This window comes from Rhinoderma darwinii, unplaced genomic scaffold (genome assembly GCF_050947455.1).
Source record: "Rhinoderma darwinii isolate aRhiDar2 unplaced genomic scaffold, aRhiDar2.hap1 Scaffold_4576, whole genome shotgun sequence".
Lineage (NCBI taxonomy): Eukaryota > Metazoa > Chordata > Amphibia > Anura > Rhinodermatidae > Rhinoderma > Rhinoderma darwinii.
The window spans coordinates 57,090-83,998 of record NW_027463984.1 but is presented as its reverse complement, the minus strand read 5'-3'; the positions used below and the strand labels follow the sequence as shown (position 1 = coordinate 83,998).

The 26,909-nt window shown below is 48.9% G+C and overlaps 15 non-coding genes and 6 pseudogenes across 15 annotated transcripts; all 21 read left to right on the top strand.

The window, feature by feature from the left end:
- The first annotated feature begins 328 nt into the window (after positions 1-328).
- Positions 329-398, top strand: LOC142718004 (U2 spliceosomal RNA; annotated as a pseudogene).
- Positions 399-1,186: 788 nt separating this feature from the next.
- Positions 1,187-1,371, top strand: LOC142718042 (U2 spliceosomal RNA). Its single transcript, XR_012872194.1, has one exon. It is a non-coding gene; the product is annotated as a U2 spliceosomal RNA (small nuclear RNA).
- A 1,290-nt stretch (positions 1,372-2,661) lies between these two features.
- LOC142718022 (U2 spliceosomal RNA) lies at positions 2,662-2,852 on the top strand. Its single transcript, XR_012872176.1, has one exon. It is a non-coding gene; the product is annotated as a U2 spliceosomal RNA (small nuclear RNA).
- A 1,290-nt stretch (positions 2,853-4,142) lies between these two features.
- Positions 4,143-4,212, top strand: LOC142718061 (U2 spliceosomal RNA; annotated as a pseudogene).
- A 788-nt stretch (positions 4,213-5,000) lies between these two features.
- On the top strand, positions 5,001-5,185 carry LOC142718041 (U2 spliceosomal RNA). Its single transcript, XR_012872193.1, has one exon. It is a non-coding gene; the product is annotated as a U2 spliceosomal RNA (small nuclear RNA).
- A 1,290-nt stretch (positions 5,186-6,475) lies between these two features.
- Positions 6,476-6,666, top strand: LOC142718021 (U2 spliceosomal RNA). Its single transcript, XR_012872175.1, has one exon. It is a non-coding gene; the product is annotated as a U2 spliceosomal RNA (small nuclear RNA).
- Positions 6,667-7,956: 1,290 nt separating this feature from the next.
- LOC142718020 (U2 spliceosomal RNA) lies at positions 7,957-8,147 on the top strand. The gene has a single exon (XR_012872174.1). It is a non-coding gene; the product is annotated as a U2 spliceosomal RNA (small nuclear RNA).
- A 1,290-nt stretch (positions 8,148-9,437) lies between these two features.
- Positions 9,438-9,628, top strand: LOC142718018 (U2 spliceosomal RNA). The gene has a single exon (XR_012872172.1). It is a non-coding gene; the product is annotated as a U2 spliceosomal RNA (small nuclear RNA).
- A 1,290-nt stretch (positions 9,629-10,918) lies between these two features.
- On the top strand, positions 10,919-10,988 carry LOC142718060 (U2 spliceosomal RNA; annotated as a pseudogene).
- A 788-nt stretch (positions 10,989-11,776) lies between these two features.
- LOC142718040 (U2 spliceosomal RNA) lies at positions 11,777-11,961 on the top strand. Its single transcript, XR_012872192.1, has one exon. It is a non-coding gene; the product is annotated as a U2 spliceosomal RNA (small nuclear RNA).
- Positions 11,962-13,251: 1,290 nt separating this feature from the next.
- On the top strand, positions 13,252-13,442 carry LOC142718017 (U2 spliceosomal RNA). The gene has a single exon (XR_012872170.1). It is a non-coding gene; the product is annotated as a U2 spliceosomal RNA (small nuclear RNA).
- A 1,290-nt stretch (positions 13,443-14,732) lies between these two features.
- LOC142718016 (U2 spliceosomal RNA) lies at positions 14,733-14,923 on the top strand. The gene has a single exon (XR_012872169.1). It is a non-coding gene; the product is annotated as a U2 spliceosomal RNA (small nuclear RNA).
- A 1,290-nt stretch (positions 14,924-16,213) lies between these two features.
- Positions 16,214-16,283, top strand: LOC142718059 (U2 spliceosomal RNA; annotated as a pseudogene).
- A 788-nt stretch (positions 16,284-17,071) lies between these two features.
- Positions 17,072-17,256, top strand: LOC142718039 (U2 spliceosomal RNA). Its single transcript, XR_012872190.1, has one exon. It is a non-coding gene; the product is annotated as a U2 spliceosomal RNA (small nuclear RNA).
- A 1,290-nt stretch (positions 17,257-18,546) lies between these two features.
- LOC142718015 (U2 spliceosomal RNA) lies at positions 18,547-18,737 on the top strand. Its single transcript, XR_012872168.1, has one exon. It is a non-coding gene; the product is annotated as a U2 spliceosomal RNA (small nuclear RNA).
- Positions 18,738-20,027: 1,290 nt separating this feature from the next.
- LOC142718058 (U2 spliceosomal RNA) lies at positions 20,028-20,097 on the top strand (annotated as a pseudogene).
- A 788-nt stretch (positions 20,098-20,885) lies between these two features.
- Positions 20,886-21,070, top strand: LOC142718038 (U2 spliceosomal RNA). The gene has a single exon (XR_012872189.1). It is a non-coding gene; the product is annotated as a U2 spliceosomal RNA (small nuclear RNA).
- A 1,290-nt stretch (positions 21,071-22,360) lies between these two features.
- On the top strand, positions 22,361-22,551 carry LOC142718014 (U2 spliceosomal RNA). The gene has a single exon (XR_012872167.1). It is a non-coding gene; the product is annotated as a U2 spliceosomal RNA (small nuclear RNA).
- A 1,290-nt stretch (positions 22,552-23,841) lies between these two features.
- Positions 23,842-24,032, top strand: LOC142718012 (U2 spliceosomal RNA). The gene has a single exon (XR_012872166.1). It is a non-coding gene; the product is annotated as a U2 spliceosomal RNA (small nuclear RNA).
- Positions 24,033-25,322: 1,290 nt separating this feature from the next.
- LOC142718011 (U2 spliceosomal RNA) lies at positions 25,323-25,513 on the top strand. Its single transcript, XR_012872165.1, has one exon. It is a non-coding gene; the product is annotated as a U2 spliceosomal RNA (small nuclear RNA).
- Positions 25,514-26,803: 1,290 nt separating this feature from the next.
- LOC142718056 (U2 spliceosomal RNA) lies at positions 26,804-26,873 on the top strand (annotated as a pseudogene).
- The last annotated feature ends 36 nt before the right edge of the window (positions 26,874-26,909 follow it).

Here is a 26,909-nt window from a genome sequence, read left to right as displayed (position 1 = left end):
TACAAGGTGTGAAGGAACAAGGGGTGGCTGTGGGCATGCACTTGCTGCCGCTGCCAGTGTTTATCTGCATGGCAGGAGGGCATTTGGGCGTTGCCAGGAAGGCGTTTTTATGTAGATTCCTCCTCTTTCAGCACTGCATTGTGGTGCAAGCAAAAGAAGCAAATCCTGTCTGGCTTCCTCTCCGGCCTTTATTCACCTCCCGCTTAGTAGCTGTAAATGTGTGTGAGCCTGCAGGGCCCCATGGAATTGCCTAGGAGTAGGCTGAATCGCTGCAAGGGGTGAACAGCAGTATGGGACAGGCTCGGGCAAGGCAAGGGCCGCTCGGGTTATCGCTTCTCGGCCTTTTGGCTAAGATCAAGTGTAGTACCTGCTCAAGCTGAGGTTAGTAATCATCCCTGCCGGTGGTACGTGGGCCATCGTAGGGGGATGACAGAACGCCGAGGTGAGGGCAGGGAACCACAACGGTCATCGCTCTGGTGTACGCATTTGGTTTAAAGGTACCATTTGTAGGTGACCAGGCGACCGCCGGATCGAGGTCAGGAGGTCGGGTAGTTTGAAAGCCCGAGTTGCTATGTGCCCCAGGGCTGGTGACCCTGGGGTGCCCTAACTCACTGGGGGTGGGATCCCACTGAGTGAAGGCACACTTGCACGCACTCTTCTTTCACACTTTTAAGCACACACCTTTATTCTCCCGGCCTTCTGGCTGGGAGATGAGGAATTTTTATATACCTGGCGGATGTCCAGGCTGTATCACAGCGCACATCCACTTATTTAATTTTGTTTTTCACTGTGTGTTTGTCACGTTTGTCACAAGGATTTTGGGATGCGGTGCCCTTTTGGGACCCTCCTGAGGTCTAGGGGGAAAATGTGTGGCCTTCTGGTTCCTTTTTCCCCTGCAACCCGGCCTCCCTTCTTCGGAGGGGAGGTGCAACTAGGATGCAGGCTCCTAGGTGGACACTGGGGTGGCAGCCCAGGTAGAAGCCTAGGAGTGTGTTTGGGTCTCCCTAAGCTTCGGCGAGGGGGGACCATCGATCCTTGATCCTCTAGGCCTATGGTTTGGAGGGTCAGGGAATGGTTATGCGGGGCCTCTCTCTTTTAAGAGAAGGGCTGCGATAGACCGCATCCTTGTGCACTTTTTGTGTGGCACCTCTGCACTTTTTATGCACTTGGGTGATAGAAAGCACGGCTCGGGCTTTCAATAAAAAAAAAAAAAAAAAATCTGTTCTTATCAGTTTAATATCTGATACGTCCCCTATCTGGGGACCATATATTAAATGGATTTTTAGAACAGGGAGATGGAAATAGAGCTTGCTCTGTCCACTCCACGCATTGACCTGGTATTGCAGTATTTCCAGGACCGGTGCACCCTTCCCTTATGTGTTGACTAAAATCAGATTCCAAAAGTGTTTTTTCTCTTTGCCATTGTTTCTGTCTTTCTGAAGGGATCTCCCCTTTTAATCCCATTATTTCAACACCTGTTGGACAATGCATTTGTACAGTCATGTGTGATAATGAGCTCATTTATTAAATGCAATTAATGAATACATTGCCACCTCTTGTTGTGTGTGTGTGTGTGTGTGTGTGTGTGTCTTCTGTGTTTCTGTGTTTCCGGCATTTCACATTGGAACAGCTCATTCACCTTCCTTGTCTTCTCTCCGCCCTCCCTCCCTCCCTCCTAGGTAAGTTAAAGAGCTGCACCTGAGCCAGCCACTGATTGATGCAGCACCACAGTCAAATAGTGGAGTGGAGTGGAGTAGGGGAACAGCAAACAGCCATTAAAGCAGCCAGCCGCCTACCCGCCACAATGGACCTACCTGTGTACACTAGGTGGATGTGATGGAATGTACTGTCGTCCCTACATTTCAAGAAGAAGTAAGAATTGCAGTTGCAACAAACCCTTGCTTGCCTACAAAGAGAGCAGCAATTTGGATTTGTTACTATGTTACCTGGAAGAATAACAAACTGTGCAAGGATGGAGGTTGTAGGAGCAAAGAGAAGTTGTCTGTAAAGTTGGTGGATGCCTATTTTCCATTTTGCAGTCCCTTGTCTCCCTCTTGTGGCCTCCTGGAGGCAAATAAATGTGCAAAAAAAAGACAGCCTGGCGGCCGGCTGTTGCAGTGTTGCCCTCTCAGGCAACACTGAGTGACTGACTGAGCCTCACAGTCTTATATAAAGTTCAGACGGAACTTTGCACGTGTCATAGTGGAGCCCTCAGGATTCCAGAGCCAGCTTTCTGACATCATAATGGGGCCTGCCTCAGAGATAAAAGCCTGGGCCCAGGCAGTGTTGTTCAGTGCTGCTCAGCAGGCAGCACAGGACTGGATTAAAGCTGATACAAGGTGTGAAGGAACAAGGGGTGGCTGTGGGCATGCACTTGCTGCCGCTGCCAGTGTTTATCTGCATGGCAGGAGGGCATTTGGGCGTTGCCAGGAAGGCGTTTTTATGTAGATTCCTCCTCTTTCAGCACTGCATTGTGGTGCAAGCAAAAGAAGCAAATCCTGTCTGGCTTCCTCTCCGGCCTTTATTCACCTCCCGCTTAGTAGCTGTAAATGTGTGTGAGCCTGCAGGGCCCCATGGAATTGCCTAGGAGTAGGCTGAATCGCTGCAAGGGGTGAACAGCAGTATGGGACAGGCTCGGGCAAGGCAAGGGCCGCTCGGGTTATCGCTTCTCGGCCTTTTGGCTAAGATCAAGTGTAGTATCTGTTCTTATCAGTTTAATATCTGATACGTCCCCTATCTGGGGACCATATATTAAATGGATTTTTAGAACAGGGAGATGGAAATAGAGCTTGCTCTGTCCACTCCACGCATTGACCTGGTATTGCAGTATTTCCAGGACCGGTGCACCCTTCCCTTATGTGTTGACTAAAATCAGATTCCAAAAGTGTTTTTTCTCTTTGCCATTGTTTCTGTCTTTCTGAAGGGATCTCCCCTTTTAATCCCATTATTTCAACACCTGTTGGACAATGCATTTGTACAGTCATGTGTGATAATGAGCTCATTTATTAAATGCAATTAATGAATACATTGCCACCTCTTGTTGTGTGTGTGTGTGTGTGTGTGTGTGTGTCTTCTGTGTTTCTGTGTTTCCGGCATTTCACATTGGAACAGCTCATTCACCTTCCTTGTCTTCTCTCCGCCCTCCCTCCCTCCCTCCTAGGTAAGTTAAAGAGCTGCACCTGAGCCAGCCACTGATTGATGCAGCACCACAGTCAAATAGTGGAGTGGAGTGGAGTAGGGGAACAGCAAACAGCCATTAAAGCAGCCAGCCGCCTACCCGCCACAATGGACCTACCTGTGTACACTAGGTGGATGTGATGGAATGTACTGTCGTCCCTACATTTCAAGAAGAAGTAAGAATTGCAGTTGCAACAAACCCTTGCTTGCCTACAAAGAGAGCAGCAATTTGGATTTGTTACTATGTTACCTGGAAGAATAACAAACTGTGCAAGGATGGAGGTTGTAGGAGCAAAGAGAAGTTGTCTGTAAAGTTGGTGGATGCCTATTTTCCATTTTGCAGTCCCTTGTCTCCCTCTTGTGGCCTCCTGGAGGCAAATAAATGTGCAAAAAAAAGACAGCCTGGCGGCCGGCTGTTGCAGTGTTGCCCTCTCAGGCAACACTGAGTGACTGACTGAGCCTCACAGTCTTATATAAAGTTCAGACGGAACTTTGCACGTGTCATAGTGGAGCCCTCAGGATTCCAGAGCCAGCTTTCTGACATCATAATGGGGCCTGCCTCAGAGATAAAAGCCTGGGCCCAGGCAGTGTTGTTCAGTGCTGCTCAGCAGGCAGCACAGGACTGGATTAAAGCTGATACAAGGTGTGAAGGAACAAGGGGTGGCTGTGGGCATGCACTTGCTGCCGCTGCCAGTGTTTATCTGCATGGCAGGAGGGCATTTGGGCGTTGCCAGGAAGGCGTTTTTATGTAGATTCCTCCTCTTTCAGCACTGCATTGTGGTGCAAGCAAAAGAAGCAAATCCTGTCTGGCTTCCTCTCCGGCCTTTATTCACCTCCCGCTTAGTAGCTGTAAATGTGTGTGAGCCTGCAGGGCCCCATGGAATTGCCTAGGAGTAGGCTGAATCGCTGCAAGGGGTGAACAGCAGTATGGGACAGGCTCGGGCAAGGCAAGGGCCGCTCGGGTTATCGCTTCTCGGCCTTTTGGCTAAGATCAAGTGTAGTACCTGCTCAAGCTGAGGTTAGTAATCATCCCTGCCGGTGGTACGTGGGCCATCGTAGGGGGATGACAGAACGCCGAGGTGAGGGCAGGGAACCACAACGGTCATCGCTCTGGTGTACGCATTTGGTTTAAAGGTACCATTTGTAGGTGACCAGGCGACCGCCGGATCGAGGTCAGGAGGTCGGGTAGTTTGAAAGCCCGAGTTGCTATGTGCCCCAGGGCTGGTGACCCTGGGGTGCCCTAACTCACTGGGGGTGGGATCCCACTGAGTGAAGGCACACTTGCACGCACTCTTCTTTCACACTTTTAAGCACACACCTTTATTCTCCCGGCCTTCTGGCTGGGAGATGAGGAATTTTTATATACCTGGCGGATGTCCAGGCTGTATCACAGCGCACATCCACTTATTTAATTTTGTTTTTCACTGTGTGTTTGTCACGTTTGTCACAAGGATTTTGGGATGCGGTGCCCTTTTGGGACCCTCCTGAGGTCTAGGGGGAAAATGTGTGGCCTTCTGGTTCCTTTTTCCCCTGCAACCCGGCCTCCCTTCTTCGGAGGGGAGGTGCAACTAGGATGCAGGCTCCTAGGTGGACACTGGGGTGGCAGCCCAGGTAGAAGCCTAGGAGTGTGTTTGGGTCTCCCTAAGCTTCGGCGAGGGGGGACCATCGATCCTTGATCCTCTAGGCCTATGGTTTGGAGGGTCAGGGAATGGTTATGCGGGGCCTCTCTCTTTTAAGAGAAGGGCTGCGATAGACCGCATCCTTGTGCACTTTTTGTGTGGCACCTCTGCACTTTTTATGCACTTGGGTGATAGAAAGCACGGCTCGGGCTTTCAATAAAAAAAAAAAAAAAAAATCTGTTCTTATCAGTTTAATATCTGATACGTCCCCTATCTGGGGACCATATATTAAATGGATTTTTAGAACAGGGAGATGGAAATAGAGCTTGCTCTGTCCACTCCACGCATTGACCTGGTATTGCAGTATTTCCAGGACCGGTGCACCCTTCCCTTATGTGTTGACTAAAATCAGATTCCAAAAGTGTTTTTTCTCTTTGCCATTGTTTCTGTCTTTCTGAAGGGATCTCCCCTTTTAATCCCATTATTTCAACACCTGTTGGACAATGCATTTGTACAGTCATGTGTGATAATGAGCTCATTTATTAAATGCAATTAATGAATACATTGCCACCTCTTGTTGTGTGTGTGTGTGTGTGTGTGTGTGTGTCTTCTGTGTTTCTGTGTTTCCGGCATTTCACATTGGAACAGCTCATTCACCTTCCTTGTCTTCTCTCCGCCCTCCCTCCCTCCCTCCTAGGTAAGTTAAAGAGCTGCACCTGAGCCAGCCACTGATTGATGCAGCACCACAGTCAAATAGTGGAGTGGAGTGGAGTAGGGGAACAGCAAACAGCCATTAAAGCAGCCAGCCGCCTACCCGCCACAATGGACCTACCTGTGTACACTAGGTGGATGTGATGGAATGTACTGTCGTCCCTACATTTCAAGAAGAAGTAAGAATTGCAGTTGCAACAAACCCTTGCTTGCCTACAAAGAGAGCAGCAATTTGGATTTGTTACTATGTTACCTGGAAGAATAACAAACTGTGCAAGGATGGAGGTTGTAGGAGCAAAGAGAAGTTGTCTGTAAAGTTGGTGGATGCCTATTTTCCATTTTGCAGTCCCTTGTCTCCCTCTTGTGGCCTCCTGGAGGCAAATAAATGTGCAAAAAAAAGACAGCCTGGCGGCCGGCTGTTGCAGTGTTGCCCTCTCAGGCAACACTGAGTGACTGACTGAGCCTCACAGTCTTATATAAAGTTCAGACGGAACTTTGCACGTGTCATAGTGGAGCCCTCAGGATTCCAGAGCCAGCTTTCTGACATCATAATGGGGCCTGCCTCAGAGATAAAAGCCTGGGCCCAGGCAGTGTTGTTCAGTGCTGCTCAGCAGGCAGCACAGGACTGGATTAAAGCTGATACAAGGTGTGAAGGAACAAGGGGTGGCTGTGGGCATGCACTTGCTGCCGCTGCCAGTGTTTATCTGCATGGCAGGAGGGCATTTGGGCGTTGCCAGGAAGGCGTTTTTATGTAGATTCCTCCTCTTTCAGCACTGCATTGTGGTGCAAGCAAAAGAAGCAAATCCTGTCTGGCTTCCTCTCCGGCCTTTATTCACCTCCCGCTTAGTAGCTGTAAATGTGTGTGAGCCTGCAGGGCCCCATGGAATTGCCTAGGAGTAGGCTGAATCGCTGCAAGGGGTGAACAGCAGTATGGGACAGGCTCGGGCAAGGCAAGGGCCGCTCGGGTTATCGCTTCTCGGCCTTTTGGCTAAGATCAAGTGTAGTATCTGTTCTTATCAGTTTAATATCTGATACGTCCCCTATCTGGGGACCATATATTAAATGGATTTTTAGAACAGGGAGATGGAAATAGAGCTTGCTCTGTCCACTCCACGCATTGACCTGGTATTGCAGTATTTCCAGGACCGGTGCACCCTTCCCTTATGTGTTGACTAAAATCAGATTCCAAAAGTGTTTTTTCTCTTTGCCATTGTTTCTGTCTTTCTGAAGGGATCTCCCCTTTTAATCCCATTATTTCAACACCTGTTGGACAATGCATTTGTACAGTCATGTGTGATAATGAGCTCATTTATTAAATGCAATTAATGAATACATTGCCACCTCTTGTTGTGTGTGTGTGTGTGTGTGTGTGTGTGTCTTCTGTGTTTCTGTGTTTCCGGCATTTCACATTGGAACAGCTCATTCACCTTCCTTGTCTTCTCTCCGCCCTCCCTCCCTCCCTCCTAGGTAAGTTAAAGAGCTGCACCTGAGCCAGCCACTGATTGATGCAGCACCACAGTCAAATAGTGGAGTGGAGTGGAGTAGGGGAACAGCAAACAGCCATTAAAGCAGCCAGCCGCCTACCCGCCACAATGGACCTACCTGTGTACACTAGGTGGATGTGATGGAATGTACTGTCGTCCCTACATTTCAAGAAGAAGTAAGAATTGCAGTTGCAACAAACCCTTGCTTGCCTACAAAGAGAGCAGCAATTTGGATTTGTTACTATGTTACCTGGAAGAATAACAAACTGTGCAAGGATGGAGGTTGTAGGAGCAAAGAGAAGTTGTCTGTAAAGTTGGTGGATGCCTATTTTCCATTTTGCAGTCCCTTGTCTCCCTCTTGTGGCCTCCTGGAGGCAAATAAATGTGCAAAAAAAAGACAGCCTGGCGGCCGGCTGTTGCAGTGTTGCCCTCTCAGGCAACACTGAGTGACTGACTGAGCCTCACAGTCTTATATAAAGTTCAGACGGAACTTTGCACGTGTCATAGTGGAGCCCTCAGGATTCCAGAGCCAGCTTTCTGACATCATAATGGGGCCTGCCTCAGAGATAAAAGCCTGGGCCCAGGCAGTGTTGTTCAGTGCTGCTCAGCAGGCAGCACAGGACTGGATTAAAGCTGATACAAGGTGTGAAGGAACAAGGGGTGGCTGTGGGCATGCACTTGCTGCCGCTGCCAGTGTTTATCTGCATGGCAGGAGGGCATTTGGGCGTTGCCAGGAAGGCGTTTTTATGTAGATTCCTCCTCTTTCAGCACTGCATTGTGGTGCAAGCAAAAGAAGCAAATCCTGTCTGGCTTCCTCTCCGGCCTTTATTCACCTCCCGCTTAGTAGCTGTAAATGTGTGTGAGCCTGCAGGGCCCCATGGAATTGCCTAGGAGTAGGCTGAATCGCTGCAAGGGGTGAACAGCAGTATGGGACAGGCTCGGGCAAGGCAAGGGCCGCTCGGGTTATCGCTTCTCGGCCTTTTGGCTAAGATCAAGTGTAGTATCTGTTCTTATCAGTTTAATATCTGATACGTCCCCTATCTGGGGACCATATATTAAATGGATTTTTAGAACAGGGAGATGGAAATAGAGCTTGCTCTGTCCACTCCACGCATTGACCTGGTATTGCAGTATTTCCAGGACCGGTGCACCCTTCCCTTATGTGTTGACTAAAATCAGATTCCAAAAGTGTTTTTTCTCTTTGCCATTGTTTCTGTCTTTCTGAAGGGATCTCCCCTTTTAATCCCATTATTTCAACACCTGTTGGACAATGCATTTGTACAGTCATGTGTGATAATGAGCTCATTTATTAAATGCAATTAATGAATACATTGCCACCTCTTGTTGTGTGTGTGTGTGTGTGTGTGTGTGTGTCTTCTGTGTTTCTGTGTTTCCGGCATTTCACATTGGAACAGCTCATTCACCTTCCTTGTCTTCTCTCCGCCCTCCCTCCCTCCCTCCTAGGTAAGTTAAAGAGCTGCACCTGAGCCAGCCACTGATTGATGCAGCACCACAGTCAAATAGTGGAGTGGAGTGGAGTAGGGGAACAGCAAACAGCCATTAAAGCAGCCAGCCGCCTACCCGCCACAATGGACCTACCTGTGTACACTAGGTGGATGTGATGGAATGTACTGTCGTCCCTACATTTCAAGAAGAAGTAAGAATTGCAGTTGCAACAAACCCTTGCTTGCCTACAAAGAGAGCAGCAATTTGGATTTGTTACTATGTTACCTGGAAGAATAACAAACTGTGCAAGGATGGAGGTTGTAGGAGCAAAGAGAAGTTGTCTGTAAAGTTGGTGGATGCCTATTTTCCATTTTGCAGTCCCTTGTCTCCCTCTTGTGGCCTCCTGGAGGCAAATAAATGTGCAAAAAAAAGACAGCCTGGCGGCCGGCTGTTGCAGTGTTGCCCTCTCAGGCAACACTGAGTGACTGACTGAGCCTCACAGTCTTATATAAAGTTCAGACGGAACTTTGCACGTGTCATAGTGGAGCCCTCAGGATTCCAGAGCCAGCTTTCTGACATCATAATGGGGCCTGCCTCAGAGATAAAAGCCTGGGCCCAGGCAGTGTTGTTCAGTGCTGCTCAGCAGGCAGCACAGGACTGGATTAAAGCTGATACAAGGTGTGAAGGAACAAGGGGTGGCTGTGGGCATGCACTTGCTGCCGCTGCCAGTGTTTATCTGCATGGCAGGAGGGCATTTGGGCGTTGCCAGGAAGGCGTTTTTATGTAGATTCCTCCTCTTTCAGCACTGCATTGTGGTGCAAGCAAAAGAAGCAAATCCTGTCTGGCTTCCTCTCCGGCCTTTATTCACCTCCCGCTTAGTAGCTGTAAATGTGTGTGAGCCTGCAGGGCCCCATGGAATTGCCTAGGAGTAGGCTGAATCGCTGCAAGGGGTGAACAGCAGTATGGGACAGGCTCGGGCAAGGCAAGGGCCGCTCGGGTTATCGCTTCTCGGCCTTTTGGCTAAGATCAAGTGTAGTATCTGTTCTTATCAGTTTAATATCTGATACGTCCCCTATCTGGGGACCATATATTAAATGGATTTTTAGAACAGGGAGATGGAAATAGAGCTTGCTCTGTCCACTCCACGCATTGACCTGGTATTGCAGTATTTCCAGGACCGGTGCACCCTTCCCTTATGTGTTGACTAAAATCAGATTCCAAAAGTGTTTTTTCTCTTTGCCATTGTTTCTGTCTTTCTGAAGGGATCTCCCCTTTTAATCCCATTATTTCAACACCTGTTGGACAATGCATTTGTACAGTCATGTGTGATAATGAGCTCATTTATTAAATGCAATTAATGAATACATTGCCACCTCTTGTTGTGTGTGTGTGTGTGTGTGTGTGTGTGTCTTCTGTGTTTCTGTGTTTCCGGCATTTCACATTGGAACAGCTCATTCACCTTCCTTGTCTTCTCTCCGCCCTCCCTCCCTCCCTCCTAGGTAAGTTAAAGAGCTGCACCTGAGCCAGCCACTGATTGATGCAGCACCACAGTCAAATAGTGGAGTGGAGTGGAGTAGGGGAACAGCAAACAGCCATTAAAGCAGCCAGCCGCCTACCCGCCACAATGGACCTACCTGTGTACACTAGGTGGATGTGATGGAATGTACTGTCGTCCCTACATTTCAAGAAGAAGTAAGAATTGCAGTTGCAACAAACCCTTGCTTGCCTACAAAGAGAGCAGCAATTTGGATTTGTTACTATGTTACCTGGAAGAATAACAAACTGTGCAAGGATGGAGGTTGTAGGAGCAAAGAGAAGTTGTCTGTAAAGTTGGTGGATGCCTATTTTCCATTTTGCAGTCCCTTGTCTCCCTCTTGTGGCCTCCTGGAGGCAAATAAATGTGCAAAAAAAAGACAGCCTGGCGGCCGGCTGTTGCAGTGTTGCCCTCTCAGGCAACACTGAGTGACTGACTGAGCCTCACAGTCTTATATAAAGTTCAGACGGAACTTTGCACGTGTCATAGTGGAGCCCTCAGGATTCCAGAGCCAGCTTTCTGACATCATAATGGGGCCTGCCTCAGAGATAAAAGCCTGGGCCCAGGCAGTGTTGTTCAGTGCTGCTCAGCAGGCAGCACAGGACTGGATTAAAGCTGATACAAGGTGTGAAGGAACAAGGGGTGGCTGTGGGCATGCACTTGCTGCCGCTGCCAGTGTTTATCTGCATGGCAGGAGGGCATTTGGGCGTTGCCAGGAAGGCGTTTTTATGTAGATTCCTCCTCTTTCAGCACTGCATTGTGGTGCAAGCAAAAGAAGCAAATCCTGTCTGGCTTCCTCTCCGGCCTTTATTCACCTCCCGCTTAGTAGCTGTAAATGTGTGTGAGCCTGCAGGGCCCCATGGAATTGCCTAGGAGTAGGCTGAATCGCTGCAAGGGGTGAACAGCAGTATGGGACAGGCTCGGGCAAGGCAAGGGCCGCTCGGGTTATCGCTTCTCGGCCTTTTGGCTAAGATCAAGTGTAGTACCTGCTCAAGCTGAGGTTAGTAATCATCCCTGCCGGTGGTACGTGGGCCATCGTAGGGGGATGACAGAACGCCGAGGTGAGGGCAGGGAACCACAACGGTCATCGCTCTGGTGTACGCATTTGGTTTAAAGGTACCATTTGTAGGTGACCAGGCGACCGCCGGATCGAGGTCAGGAGGTCGGGTAGTTTGAAAGCCCGAGTTGCTATGTGCCCCAGGGCTGGTGACCCTGGGGTGCCCTAACTCACTGGGGGTGGGATCCCACTGAGTGAAGGCACACTTGCACGCACTCTTCTTTCACACTTTTAAGCACACACCTTTATTCTCCCGGCCTTCTGGCTGGGAGATGAGGAATTTTTATATACCTGGCGGATGTCCAGGCTGTATCACAGCGCACATCCACTTATTTAATTTTGTTTTTCACTGTGTGTTTGTCACGTTTGTCACAAGGATTTTGGGATGCGGTGCCCTTTTGGGACCCTCCTGAGGTCTAGGGGGAAAATGTGTGGCCTTCTGGTTCCTTTTTCCCCTGCAACCCGGCCTCCCTTCTTCGGAGGGGAGGTGCAACTAGGATGCAGGCTCCTAGGTGGACACTGGGGTGGCAGCCCAGGTAGAAGCCTAGGAGTGTGTTTGGGTCTCCCTAAGCTTCGGCGAGGGGGGACCATCGATCCTTGATCCTCTAGGCCTATGGTTTGGAGGGTCAGGGAATGGTTATGCGGGGCCTCTCTCTTTTAAGAGAAGGGCTGCGATAGACCGCATCCTTGTGCACTTTTTGTGTGGCACCTCTGCACTTTTTATGCACTTGGGTGATAGAAAGCACGGCTCGGGCTTTCAATAAAAAAAAAAAAAAAAAATCTGTTCTTATCAGTTTAATATCTGATACGTCCCCTATCTGGGGACCATATATTAAATGGATTTTTAGAACAGGGAGATGGAAATAGAGCTTGCTCTGTCCACTCCACGCATTGACCTGGTATTGCAGTATTTCCAGGACCGGTGCACCCTTCCCTTATGTGTTGACTAAAATCAGATTCCAAAAGTGTTTTTTCTCTTTGCCATTGTTTCTGTCTTTCTGAAGGGATCTCCCCTTTTAATCCCATTATTTCAACACCTGTTGGACAATGCATTTGTACAGTCATGTGTGATAATGAGCTCATTTATTAAATGCAATTAATGAATACATTGCCACCTCTTGTTGTGTGTGTGTGTGTGTGTGTGTGTGTGTCTTCTGTGTTTCTGTGTTTCCGGCATTTCACATTGGAACAGCTCATTCACCTTCCTTGTCTTCTCTCCGCCCTCCCTCCCTCCCTCCTAGGTAAGTTAAAGAGCTGCACCTGAGCCAGCCACTGATTGATGCAGCACCACAGTCAAATAGTGGAGTGGAGTGGAGTAGGGGAACAGCAAACAGCCATTAAAGCAGCCAGCCGCCTACCCGCCACAATGGACCTACCTGTGTACACTAGGTGGATGTGATGGAATGTACTGTCGTCCCTACATTTCAAGAAGAAGTAAGAATTGCAGTTGCAACAAACCCTTGCTTGCCTACAAAGAGAGCAGCAATTTGGATTTGTTACTATGTTACCTGGAAGAATAACAAACTGTGCAAGGATGGAGGTTGTAGGAGCAAAGAGAAGTTGTCTGTAAAGTTGGTGGATGCCTATTTTCCATTTTGCAGTCCCTTGTCTCCCTCTTGTGGCCTCCTGGAGGCAAATAAATGTGCAAAAAAAAGACAGCCTGGCGGCCGGCTGTTGCAGTGTTGCCCTCTCAGGCAACACTGAGTGACTGACTGAGCCTCACAGTCTTATATAAAGTTCAGACGGAACTTTGCACGTGTCATAGTGGAGCCCTCAGGATTCCAGAGCCAGCTTTCTGACATCATAATGGGGCCTGCCTCAGAGATAAAAGCCTGGGCCCAGGCAGTGTTGTTCAGTGCTGCTCAGCAGGCAGCACAGGACTGGATTAAAGCTGATACAAGGTGTGAAGGAACAAGGGGTGGCTGTGGGCATGCACTTGCTGCCGCTGCCAGTGTTTATCTGCATGGCAGGAGGGCATTTGGGCGTTGCCAGGAAGGCGTTTTTATGTAGATTCCTCCTCTTTCAGCACTGCATTGTGGTGCAAGCAAAAGAAGCAAATCCTGTCTGGCTTCCTCTCCGGCCTTTATTCACCTCCCGCTTAGTAGCTGTAAATGTGTGTGAGCCTGCAGGGCCCCATGGAATTGCCTAGGAGTAGGCTGAATCGCTGCAAGGGGTGAACAGCAGTATGGGACAGGCTCGGGCAAGGCAAGGGCCGCTCGGGTTATCGCTTCTCGGCCTTTTGGCTAAGATCAAGTGTAGTATCTGTTCTTATCAGTTTAATATCTGATACGTCCCCTATCTGGGGACCATATATTAAATGGATTTTTAGAACAGGGAGATGGAAATAGAGCTTGCTCTGTCCACTCCACGCATTGACCTGGTATTGCAGTATTTCCAGGACCGGTGCACCCTTCCCTTATGTGTTGACTAAAATCAGATTCCAAAAGTGTTTTTTCTCTTTGCCATTGTTTCTGTCTTTCTGAAGGGATCTCCCCTTTTAATCCCATTATTTCAACACCTGTTGGACAATGCATTTGTACAGTCATGTGTGATAATGAGCTCATTTATTAAATGCAATTAATGAATACATTGCCACCTCTTGTTGTGTGTGTGTGTGTGTGTGTGTGTGTGTCTTCTGTGTTTCTGTGTTTCCGGCATTTCACATTGGAACAGCTCATTCACCTTCCTTGTCTTCTCTCCGCCCTCCCTCCCTCCCTCCTAGGTAAGTTAAAGAGCTGCACCTGAGCCAGCCACTGATTGATGCAGCACCACAGTCAAATAGTGGAGTGGAGTGGAGTAGGGGAACAGCAAACAGCCATTAAAGCAGCCAGCCGCCTACCCGCCACAATGGACCTACCTGTGTACACTAGGTGGATGTGATGGAATGTACTGTCGTCCCTACATTTCAAGAAGAAGTAAGAATTGCAGTTGCAACAAACCCTTGCTTGCCTACAAAGAGAGCAGCAATTTGGATTTGTTACTATGTTACCTGGAAGAATAACAAACTGTGCAAGGATGGAGGTTGTAGGAGCAAAGAGAAGTTGTCTGTAAAGTTGGTGGATGCCTATTTTCCATTTTGCAGTCCCTTGTCTCCCTCTTGTGGCCTCCTGGAGGCAAATAAATGTGCAAAAAAAAGACAGCCTGGCGGCCGGCTGTTGCAGTGTTGCCCTCTCAGGCAACACTGAGTGACTGACTGAGCCTCACAGTCTTATATAAAGTTCAGACGGAACTTTGCACGTGTCATAGTGGAGCCCTCAGGATTCCAGAGCCAGCTTTCTGACATCATAATGGGGCCTGCCTCAGAGATAAAAGCCTGGGCCCAGGCAGTGTTGTTCAGTGCTGCTCAGCAGGCAGCACAGGACTGGATTAAAGCTGATACAAGGTGTGAAGGAACAAGGGGTGGCTGTGGGCATGCACTTGCTGCCGCTGCCAGTGTTTATCTGCATGGCAGGAGGGCATTTGGGCGTTGCCAGGAAGGCGTTTTTATGTAGATTCCTCCTCTTTCAGCACTGCATTGTGGTGCAAGCAAAAGAAGCAAATCCTGTCTGGCTTCCTCTCCGGCCTTTATTCACCTCCCGCTTAGTAGCTGTAAATGTGTGTGAGCCTGCAGGGCCCCATGGAATTGCCTAGGAGTAGGCTGAATCGCTGCAAGGGGTGAACAGCAGTATGGGACAGGCTCGGGCAAGGCAAGGGCCGCTCGGGTTATCGCTTCTCGGCCTTTTGGCTAAGATCAAGTGTAGTATCTGTTCTTATCAGTTTAATATCTGATACGTCCCCTATCTGGGGACCATATATTAAATGGATTTTTAGAACAGGGAGATGGAAATAGAGCTTGCTCTGTCCACTCCACGCATTGACCTGGTATTGCAGTATTTCCAGGACCGGTGCACCCTTCCCTTATGTGTTGACTAAAATCAGATTCCAAAAGTGTTTTTTCTCTTTGCCATTGTTTCTGTCTTTCTGAAGGGATCTCCCCTTTTAATCCCATTATTTCAACACCTGTTGGACAATGCATTTGTACAGTCATGTGTGATAATGAGCTCATTTATTAAATGCAATTAATGAATACATTGCCACCTCTTGTTGTGTGTGTGTGTGTGTGTGTGTGTGTGTCTTCTGTGTTTCTGTGTTTCCGGCATTTCACATTGGAACAGCTCATTCACCTTCCTTGTCTTCTCTCCGCCCTCCCTCCCTCCCTCCTAGGTAAGTTAAAGAGCTGCACCTGAGCCAGCCACTGATTGATGCAGCACCACAGTCAAATAGTGGAGTGGAGTGGAGTAGGGGAACAGCAAACAGCCATTAAAGCAGCCAGCCGCCTACCCGCCACAATGGACCTACCTGTGTACACTAGGTGGATGTGATGGAATGTACTGTCGTCCCTACATTTCAAGAAGAAGTAAGAATTGCAGTTGCAACAAACCCTTGCTTGCCTACAAAGAGAGCAGCAATTTGGATTTGTTACTATGTTACCTGGAAGAATAACAAACTGTGCAAGGATGGAGGTTGTAGGAGCAAAGAGAAGTTGTCTGTAAAGTTGGTGGATGCCTATTTTCCATTTTGCAGTCCCTTGTCTCCCTCTTGTGGCCTCCTGGAGGCAAATAAATGTGCAAAAAAAAGACAGCCTGGCGGCCGGCTGTTGCAGTGTTGCCCTCTCAGGCAACACTGAGTGACTGACTGAGCCTCACAGTCTTATATAAAGTTCAGACGGAACTTTGCACGTGTCATAGTGGAGCCCTCAGGATTCCAGAGCCAGCTTTCTGACATCATAATGGGGCCTGCCTCAGAGATAAAAGCCTGGGCCCAGGCAGTGTTGTTCAGTGCTGCTCAGCAGGCAGCACAGGACTGGATTAAAGCTGATACAAGGTGTGAAGGAACAAGGGGTGGCTGTGGGCATGCACTTGCTGCCGCTGCCAGTGTTTATCTGCATGGCAGGAGGGCATTTGGGCGTTGCCAGGAAGGCGTTTTTATGTAGATTCCTCCTCTTTCAGCACTGCATTGTGGTGCAAGCAAAAGAAGCAAATCCTGTCTGGCTTCCTCTCCGGCCTTTATTCACCTCCCGCTTAGTAGCTGTAAATGTGTGTGAGCCTGCAGGGCCCCATGGAATTGCCTAGGAGTAGGCTGAATCGCTGCAAGGGGTGAACAGCAGTATGGGACAGGCTCGGGCAAGGCAAGGGCCGCTCGGGTTATCGCTTCTCGGCCTTTTGGCTAAGATCAAGTGTAGTACCTGCTCAAGCTGAGGTTAGTAATCATCCCTGCCGGTGGTACGTGGGCCATCGTAGGGGGATGACAGAACGCCGAGGTGAGGGCAGGGAACCACAACGGTCATCGCTCTGGTGTACGCATTTGGTTTAAAGGTACCATTTGTAGGTGACCAGGCGACCGCCGGATCGAGGTCAGGAGGTCGGGTAGTTTGAAAGCCCGAGTTGCTATGTGCCCCAGGGCTGGTGACCCTGGGGTGCCCTAACTCACTGGGGGTGGGATCCCACTGAGTGAAGGCACACTTGCACGCACTCTTCTTTCACACTTTTAAGCACACACCTTTATTCTCCCGGCCTTCTGGCTGGGAGATGAGGAATTTTTATATACCTGGCGGATGTCCAGGCTGTATCACAGCGCACATCCACTTATTTAATTTTGTTTTTCACTGTGTGTTTGTCACGTTTGTCACAAGGATTTTGGGATGCGGTGCCCTTTTGGGACCCTCCTGAGGTCTAGGGGGAAAATGTGTGGCCTTCTGGTTCCTTTTTCCCCTGCAACCCGGCCTCCCTTCTTCGGAGGGGAGGTGCAACTAGGATGCAGGCTCCTAGGTGGACACTGGGGTGGCAGCCCAGGTAGAAGCCTAGGAGTGTGTTTGGGTCTCCCTAAGCTTCGGCGAGGGGGGACCATCGATCCTTGATCCTCTAGGCCTATGGTTTGGAGGGTCAGGGAATGGTTATGCGGGGCCTCTCTCTTTTAAGAGAAGGGCTGCGATAGACCGCATCCTTGTGCACTTTTTGTGTGGCACCTCTGCACTTTTTATGCACTTGGGTGATAGAAAGCACGGCTCGGGCTTTCAATAAAAAAAAAAAAAAAAAATCTGTTCTTATCAGTTTAATATCTGATACGTCCCCTATCTGGGGACCATATATTAAATGGATTTTTAGAACAGGGAGATGGAAATAGAGCTTGCTCTGTCCACTCCACGCATTGACCTGGTATTGCAGTATTTCCAGGACCGGTGCACCCTTCCCTTATGTGTTGACTAAAATCAGATTCCAAAAGTGTTTTTTCTCTTTGCCATTGTTTCTGTCTTTCTGAAGGGATCTCCCCTTTTAATCCCATTATTTCAACACCTGTTGGACAATGCATTTGTACAGTCATGTGTGATAATGAGCTCATTTATTAAATGCAATTAATGAATACATTGCCACCTCTTGTTGTGTGTGTGTGTGTGTGTGTGTGTGTGTCTTCTGTGTTTCTGTGTTTCCGGCATTTCACATTGGAACAGCTCATTCACCTTCCTTGTCTTCTCTCCGCCCTCCCTCCCTCCCTCCTAGGTAAGTTAAAGAGCTGCACCTGAGCCAGCCACTGATTGATGCAGCACCACAGTCAAATAGTGGAGTGGAGTGGAGTAGGGGAACAGCAAACAGCCATTAAAGCAGCCAGCCGCCTACCCGCCACAATGGACCTACCTGTGTACACTAGGTGGATGTGATGGAATGTACTGTCGTCCCTACATTTCAAGAAGAAGTAAGAATTGCAGTTGCAACAAACCCTTGCTTGCCTACAAAGAGAGCAGCAATTTGGATTTGTTACTATGTTACCTGGAAGAATAACAAACTGTGCAAGGATGGAGGTTGTAGGAGCAAAGAGAAGTTGTCTGTAAAGTTGGTGGATGCCTATTTTCCATTTTGCAGTCCCTTGTCTCCCTCTTGTGGCCTCCTGGAGGCAAATAAATGTGCAAAAAAAAGACAGCCTGGCGGCCGGCTGTTGCAGTGTTGCCCTCTCAGGCAACACTGAGTGACTGACTGAGCCTCACAGTCTTATATAAAGTTCAGACGGAACTTTGCACGTGTCATAGTGGAGCCCTCAGGATTCCAGAGCCAGCTTTCTGACATCATAATGGGGCCTGCCTCAGAGATAAAAGCCTGGGCCCAGGCAGTGTTGTTCAGTGCTGCTCAGCAGGCAGCACAGGACTGGATTAAAGCTGATACAAGGTGTGAAGGAACAAGGGGTGGCTGTGGGCATGCACTTGCTGCCGCTGCCAGTGTTTATCTGCATGGCAGGAGGGCATTTGGGCGTTGCCAGGAAGGCGTTTTTATGTAGATTCCTCCTCTTTCAGCACTGCATTGTGGTGCAAGCAAAAGAAGCAAATCCTGTCTGGCTTCCTCTCCGGCCTTTATTCACCTCCCGCTTAGTAGCTGTAAATGTGTGTGAGCCTGCAGGGCCCCATGGAATTGCCTAGGAGTAGGCTGAATCGCTGCAAGGGGTGAACAGCAGTATGGGACAGGCTCGGGCAAGGCAAGGGCCGCTCGGGTTATCGCTTCTCGGCCTTTTGGCTAAGATCAAGTGTAGTATCTGTTCTTATCAGTTTAATATCTGATACGTCCCCTATCTGGGGACCATATATTAAATGGATTTTTAGAACAGGGAGATGGAAATAGAGCTTGCTCTGTCCACTCCACGCATTGACCTGGTATTGCAGTATTTCCAGGACCGGTGCACCCTTCCCTTATGTGTTGACTAAAATCAGATTCCAAAAGTGTTTTTTCTCTTTGCCATTGTTTCTGTCTTTCTGAAGGGATCTCCCCTTTTAATCCCATTATTTCAACACCTGTTGGACAATGCATTTGTACAGTCATGTGTGATAATGAGCTCATTTATTAAATGCAATTAATGAATACATTGCCACCTCTTGTTGTGTGTGTGTGTGTGTGTGTGTGTGTGTCTTCTGTGTTTCTGTGTTTCCGGCATTTCACATTGGAACAGCTCATTCACCTTCCTTGTCTTCTCTCCGCCCTCCCTCCCTCCCTCCTAGGTAAGTTAAAGAGCTGCACCTGAGCCAGCCACTGATTGATGCAGCACCACAGTCAAATAGTGGAGTGGAGTGGAGTAGGGGAACAGCAAACAGCCATTAAAGCAGCCAGCCGCCTACCCGCCACAATGGACCTACCTGTGTACACTAGGTGGATGTGATGGAATGTACTGTCGTCCCTACATTTCAAGAAGAAGTAAGAATTGCAGTTGCAACAAACCCTTGCTTGCCTACAAAGAGAGCAGCAATTTGGATTTGTTACTATGTTACCTGGAAGAATAACAAACTGTGCAAGGATGGAGGTTGTAGGAGCAAAGAGAAGTTGTCTGTAAAGTTGGTGGATGCCTATTTTCCATTTTGCAGTCCCTTGTCTCCCTCTTGTGGCCTCCTGGAGGCAAATAAATGTGCAAAAAAAAGACAGCCTGGCGGCCGGCTGTTGCAGTGTTGCCCTCTCAGGCAACACTGAGTGACTGACTGAGCCTCACAGTCTTATATAAAGTTCAGACGGAACTTTGCACGTGTCATAGTGGAGCCCTCAGGATTCCAGAGCCAGCTTTCTGACATCATAATGGGGCCTGCCTCAGAGATAAAAGCCTGGGCCCAGGCAGTGTTGTTCAGTGCTGCTCAGCAGGCAGCACAGGACTGGATTAAAGCTGATACAAGGTGTGAAGGAACAAGGGGTGGCTGTGGGCATGCACTTGCTGCCGCTGCCAGTGTTTATCTGCATGGCAGGAGGGCATTTGGGCGTTGCCAGGAAGGCGTTTTTATGTAGATTCCTCCTCTTTCAGCACTGCATTGTGGTGCAAGCAAAAGAAGCAAATCCTGTCTGGCTTCCTCTCCGGCCTTTATTCACCTCCCGCTTAGTAGCTGTAAATGTGTGTGAGCCTGCAGGGCCCCATGGAATTGCCTAGGAGTAGGCTGAATCGCTGCAAGGGGTGAACAGCAGTATGGGACAGGCTCGGGCAAGGCAAGGGCCGCTCGGGTTATCGCTTCTCGGCCTTTTGGCTAAGATCAAGTGTAGTACCTGCTCAAGCTGAGGTTAGTAATCATCCCTGCCGGTGGTACGTGGGCCATCGTAGGGGGATGACAGAACGCCGAGGTGAGGGCAGGGAACCACAACGGTCATCGCTCTGGTGTACGCATTTGGTTTAAAGGTACCATTTGTAGGTGACCAGGCGACCGCCGGATCGAGGTCAGGAGGTCGGGTAGTTTGAAAGCCCGAGTTGCTATGTGCCCCAGGGCTGGTGACCCTGGGGTGCCCTAACTCACTGGGGGTGGGATCCCACTGAGTGAAGGCACACTTGCACGCACTCTTCTTTCACACTTTTAAGCACACACCTTTATTCTCCCGGCCTTCTGGCTGGGAGATGAGGAATTTTTATATACCTGGCGGATGTCCAGGCTGTATCACAGCGCACATCCACTTATTTAATTTTGTTTTTCACTGTGTGTTTGTCACGTTTGTCACAAGGATTTTGGGATGCGGTGCCCTTTTGGGACCCTCCTGAGGTCTAGGGGGAAAATGTGTGGCCTTCTGGTTCCTTTTTCCCCTGCAACCCGGCCTCCCTTCTTCGGAGGGGAGGTGCAACTAGGATGCAGGCTCCTAGGTGGACACTGGGGTGGCAGCCCAGGTAGAAGCCTAGGAGTGTGTTTGGGTCTCCCTAAGCTTCGGCGAGGGGGGACCATCGATCCTTGATCCTCTAGGCCTATGGTTTGGAGGGTCAGGGAATGGTTATGCGGGGCCTCTCTCTTTTAAGAGAAGGGCTGCGATAGACCGCATCCTTGTGCACTTTTTGTGTGGCACCTCTGCACTTTTTATGCACTTGGGTGATAGAAAGCACGGCTCGGGCTTTCAATAAAAAAAAAAAAAAAAAATCTGTTCTTATCAGTTTAATATCTGATACGTCCCCTATCTGGGGACCATATATTAAATGGATTTTTAGAACAGGGAGATGGAAATAGAGCTTGCTCTGTCCACTCCACGCATTGACCTGGTATTGCAGTATTTCCAGGACCGGTGCACCCTTCCCTTATGTGTTGACTAAAATCAGATTCCAAAAGTGTTTTTTCTCTTTGCCATTGTTTCTGTCTTTCTGAAGGGATCTCCCCTTTTAATCCCATTATTTCAACACCTGTTGGACAATGCATTTGTACAGTCATGTGTGATAATGAGCTCATTTATTAAATGCAATTAATGAATACATTGCCACCTCTTGTTGTGTGTGTGTGTGTGTGTGTGTGTGTGTCTTCTGTGTTTCTGTGTTTCCGGCATTTCACATTGGAACAGCTCATTCACCTTCCTTGTCTTCTCTCCGCCCTCCCTCCCTCCCTCCTAGGTAAGTTAAAGAGCTGCACCTGAGCCAGCCACTGATTGATGCAGCACCACAGTCAAATAGTGGAGTGGAGTGGAGTAGGGGAACAGCAAACAGCCATTAAAGCAGCCAGCCGCCTACCCGCCACAATGGACCTACCTGTGTACACTAGGTGGATGTGATGGAATGTACTGTCGTCCCTACATTTCAAGAAGAAGTAAGAATTGCAGTTGCAACAAACCCTTGCTTGCCTACAAAGAGAGCAGCAATTTGGATTTGTTACTATGTTACCTGGAAGAATAACAAACTGTGCAAGGATGGAGGTTGTAGGAGCAAAGAGAAGTTGTCTGTAAAGTTGGTGGATGCCTATTTTCCATTTTGCAGTCCCTTGTCTCCCTCTTGTGGCCTCCTGGAGGCAAATAAATGTGCAAAAAAAAGACAGCCTGGCGGCCGGCTGTTGCAGTGTTGCCCTCTCAGGCAACACTGAGTGACTGACTGAGCCTCACAGTCTTATATAAAGTTCAGACGGAACTTTGCACGTGTCATAGTGGAGCCCTCAGGATTCCAGAGCCAGCTTTCTGACATCATAATGGGGCCTGCCTCAGAGATAAAAGCCTGGGCCCAGGCAGTGTTGTTCAGTGCTGCTCAGCAGGCAGCACAGGACTGGATTAAAGCTGATACAAGGTGTGAAGGAACAAGGGGTGGCTGTGGGCATGCACTTGCTGCCGCTGCCAGTGTTTATCTGCATGGCAGGAGGGCATTTGGGCGTTGCCAGGAAGGCGTTTTTATGTAGATTCCTCCTCTTTCAGCACTGCATTGTGGTGCAAGCAAAAGAAGCAAATCCTGTCTGGCTTCCTCTCCGGCCTTTATTCACCTCCCGCTTAGTAGCTGTAAATGTGTGTGAGCCTGCAGGGCCCCATGGAATTGCCTAGGAGTAGGCTGAATCGCTGCAAGGGGTGAACAGCAGTATGGGACAGGCTCGGGCAAGGCAAGGGCCGCTCGGGTTATCGCTTCTCGGCCTTTTGGCTAAGATCAAGTGTAGTATCTGTTCTTATCAGTTTAATATCTGATACGTCCCCTATCTGGGGACCATATATTAAATGGATTTTTAGAACAGGGAGATGGAAATAGAGCTTGCTCTGTCCACTCCACGCATTGACCTGGTATTGCAGTATTTCCAGGACCGGTGCACCCTTCCCTTATGTGTTGACTAAAATCAGATTCCAAAAGTGTTTTTTCTCTTTGCCATTGTTTCTGTCTTTCTGAAGGGATCTCCCCTTTTAATCCCATTATTTCAACACCTGTTGGACAATGCATTTGTACAGTCATGTGTGATAATGAGCTCATTTATTAAATGCAATTAATGAATACATTGCCACCTCTTGTTGTGTGTGTGTGTGTGTGTGTGTGTGTGTCTTCTGTGTTTCTGTGTTTCCGGCATTTCACATTGGAACAGCTCATTCACCTTCCTTGTCTTCTCTCCGCCCTCCCTCCCTCCCTCCTAGGTAAGTTAAAGAGCTGCACCTGAGCCAGCCACTGATTGATGCAGCACCACAGTCAAATAGTGGAGTGGAGTGGAGTAGGGGAACAGCAAACAGCCATTAAAGCAGCCAGCCGCCTACCCGCCACAATGGACCTACCTGTGTACACTAGGTGGATGTGATGGAATGTACTGTCGTCCCTACATTTCAAGAAGAAGTAAGAATTGCAGTTGCAACAAACCCTTGCTTGCCTACAAAGAGAGCAGCAATTTGGATTTGTTACTATGTTACCTGGAAGAATAACAAACTGTGCAAGGATGGAGGTTGTAGGAGCAAAGAGAAGTTGTCTGTAAAGTTGGTGGATGCCTATTTTCCATTTTGCAGTCCCTTGTCTCCCTCTTGTGGCCTCCTGGAGGCAAATAAATGTGCAAAAAAAAGACAGCCTGGCGGCCGGCTGTTGCAGTGTTGCCCTCTCAGGCAACACTGAGTGACTGACTGAGCCTCACAGTCTTATATAAAGTTCAGACGGAACTTTGCACGTGTCATAGTGGAGCCCTCAGGATTCCAGAGCCAGCTTTCTGACATCATAATGGGGCCTGCCTCAGAGATAAAAGCCTGGGCCCAGGCAGTGTTGTTCAGTGCTGCTCAGCAGGCAGCACAGGACTGGATTAAAGCTGATACAAGGTGTGAAGGAACAAGGGGTGGCTGTGGGCATGCACTTGCTGCCGCTGCCAGTGTTTATCTGCATGGCAGGAGGGCATTTGGGCGTTGCCAGGAAGGCGTTTTTATGTAGATTCCTCCTCTTTCAGCACTGCATTGTGGTGCAAGCAAAAGAAGCAAATCCTGTCTGGCTTCCTCTCCGGCCTTTATTCACCTCCCGCTTAGTAGCTGTAAATGTGTGTGAGCCTGCAGGGCCCCATGGAATTGCCTAGGAGTAGGCTGAATCGCTGCAAGGGGTGAACAGCAGTATGGGACAGGCTCGGGCAAGGCAAGGGCCGCTCGGGTTATCGCTTCTCGGCCTTTTGGCTAAGATCAAGTGTAGTATCTGTTCTTATCAGTTTAATATCTGATACGTCCCCTATCTGGGGACCATATATTAAATGGATTTTTAGAACAGGGAGATGGAAATAGAGCTTGCTCTGTCCACTCCACGCATTGACCTGGTATTGCAGTATTTCCAGGACCGGTGCACCCTTCCCTTATGTGTTGACTAAAATCAGATTCCAAAAGTGTTTTTTCTCTTTGCCATTGTTTCTGTCTTTCTGAAGGGATCTCCCCTTTTAATCCCATTATTTCAACACCTGTTGGACAATGCATTTGTACAGTCATGTGTGATAATGAGCTCATTTATTAAATGCAATTAATGAATACATTGCCACCTCTTGTTGTGTGTGTGTGTGTGTGTGTGTGTGTGTCTTCTGTGTTTCTGTGTTTCCGGCATTTCACATTGGAACAGCTCATTCACCTTCCTTGTCTTCTCTCCGCCCTCCCTCCCTCCCTCCTAGGTAAGTTAAAGAGCTGCACCTGAGCCAGCCACTGATTGATGCAGCACCACAGTCAAATAGTGGAGTGGAGTGGAGTAGGGGAACAGCAAACAGCCATTAAAGCAGCCAGCCGCCTACCCGCCACAATGGACCTACCTGTGTACACTAGGTGGATGTGATGGAATGTACTGTCGTCCCTACATTTCAAGAAGAAGTAAGAATTGCAGTTGCAACAAACCCTTGCTTGCCTACAAAGAGAGCAGCAATTTGGATTTGTTACTATGTTACCTGGAAGAATAACAAACTGTGCAAGGATGGAGGTTGTAGGAGCAAAGAGAAGTTGTCTGTAAAGTTGGTGGATGCCTATTTTCCATTTTGCAGTCCCTTGTCTCCCTCTTGTGGCCTCCTGGAGGCAAATAAATGTGCAAAAAAAAGACAGCCTGGCGGCCGGCTGTTGCAGTGTTGCCCTCTCAGGCAACACTGAGTGACTGACTGAGCCTCACAGTCTTATATAAAGTTCAGACGGAACTTTGCACGTGTCATAGTGGAGCCCTCAGGATTCCAGAGCCAGCTTTCTGACATCATAATGGGGCCTGCCTCAGAGATAAAAGCCTGGGCCCAGGCAGTGTTGTTCAGTGCTGCTCAGCAGGCAGCACAGGACTGGATTAAAGCTGATACAAGGTGTGAAGGAACAAGGGGTGGCTGTGGGCATGCACTTGCTGCCGCTGCCAGTGTTTATCTGCATGGCAGGAGGGCATTTGGGCGTTGCCAGGAAGGCGTTTTTATGTAGATTCCTCCTCTTTCAGCACTGCATTGTGGTGCAAGCAAAAGAAGCAAATCCTGTCTGGCTTCCTCTCCGGCCTTTATTCACCTCCCGCTTAGTAGCTGTAAATGTGTGTGAGCCTGCAGGGCCCCATGGAATTGCCTAGGAGTAGGCTGAATCGCTGCAAGGGGTGAACAGCAGTATGGGACAGGCTCGGGCAAGGCAAGGGCCGCTCGGGTTATCGCTTCTCGGCCTTTTGGCTAAGATCAAGTGTAGTATCTGTTCTTATCAGTTTAATATCTGATACGTCCCCTATCTGGGGACCATATATTAAATGGATTTTTAGAACAGGGAGATGGAAATAGAGCTTGCTCTGTCCACTCCACGCATTGACCTGGTATTGCAGTATTTCCAGGACCGGTGCACCCTTCCCTTATGTGTTGACTAAAATCAGATTCCAAAAGTGTTTTTTCTCTTTGCCATTGTTTCTGTCTTTCTGAAGGGATCTCCCCTTTTAATCCCATTATTTCAACACCTGTTGGACAATGCATTTGTACAGTCATGTGTGATAATGAGCTCATTTATTAAATGCAATTAATGAATACATTGCCACCTCTTGTTGTGTGTGTGTGTGTGTGTGTGTGTGTGTCTTCTGTGTTTCTGTGTTTCCGGCATTTCACATTGGAACAGCTCATTCACCTTCCTTGTCTTCTCTCCGCCCTCCCTCCCTCCCTCCTAGGTAAGTTAAAGAGCTGCACCTGAGCCAGCCACTGATTGATGCAGCACCACAGTCAAATAGTGGAGTGGAGTGGAGTAGGGGAACAGCAAACAGCCATTAAAGCAGCCAGCCGCCTACCCGCCACAATGGACCTACCTGTGTACACTAGGTGGATGTGATGGAATGTACTGTCGTCCCTACATTTCAAGAAGAAGTAAGAATTGCAGTTGCAACAAACCCTTGCTTGCCTACAAAGAGAGCAGCAATTTGGATTTGTTACTATGTTACCTGGAAGAATAACAAACTGTGCAAGGATGGAGGTTGTAGGAGCAAAGAGAAGTTGTCTGTAAAGTTGGTGGATGCCTATTTTCCATTTTGCAGTCCCTTGTCTCCCTCTTGTGGCCTCCTGGAGGCAAATAAATGTGCAAAAAAAAGACAGCCTGGCGGCCGGCTGTTGCAGTGTTGCCCTCTCAGGCAACACTGAGTGACTGACTGAGCCTCACAGTCTTATATAAAGTTCAGACGGAACTTTGCACGTGTCATAGTGGAGCCCTCAGGATTCCAGAGCCAGCTTTCTGACATCATAATGGGGCCTGCCTCAGAGATAAAAGCCTGGGCCCAGGCAGTGTTGTTCAGTGCTGCTCAGCAGGCAGCACAGGACTGGATTAAAGCTGATACAAGGTGTGAAGGAACAAGGGGTGGCTGTGGGCATGCACTTGCTGCCGCTGCCAGTGTTTATCTGCATGGCAGGAGGGCATTTGGGCGTTGCCAGGAAGGCGTTTTTATGTAGATTCCTCCTCTTTCAGCACTGCATTGTGGTGCAAGCAAAAGAAGCAAATCCTGTCTGGCTTCCTCTCCGGCCTTTATTCACCTCCCGCTTAGTAGCTGTAAATGTGTGTGAGCCTGCAGGGCCCCATGGAATTGCCTAGGAGTAGGCTGAATCGCTGCAAGGGGTGAACAGCAGTATGGGACAGGCTCGGGCAAGGCAAGGGCCGCTCGGGTTATCGCTTCTCGGCCTTTTGGCTAAGATCAAGTGTAGTACCTGCTCAAGCTGAGGTTAGTAATCATCCCTGCCGGTGGTACGTGGGCCATCGTAGGGGGATGACAGA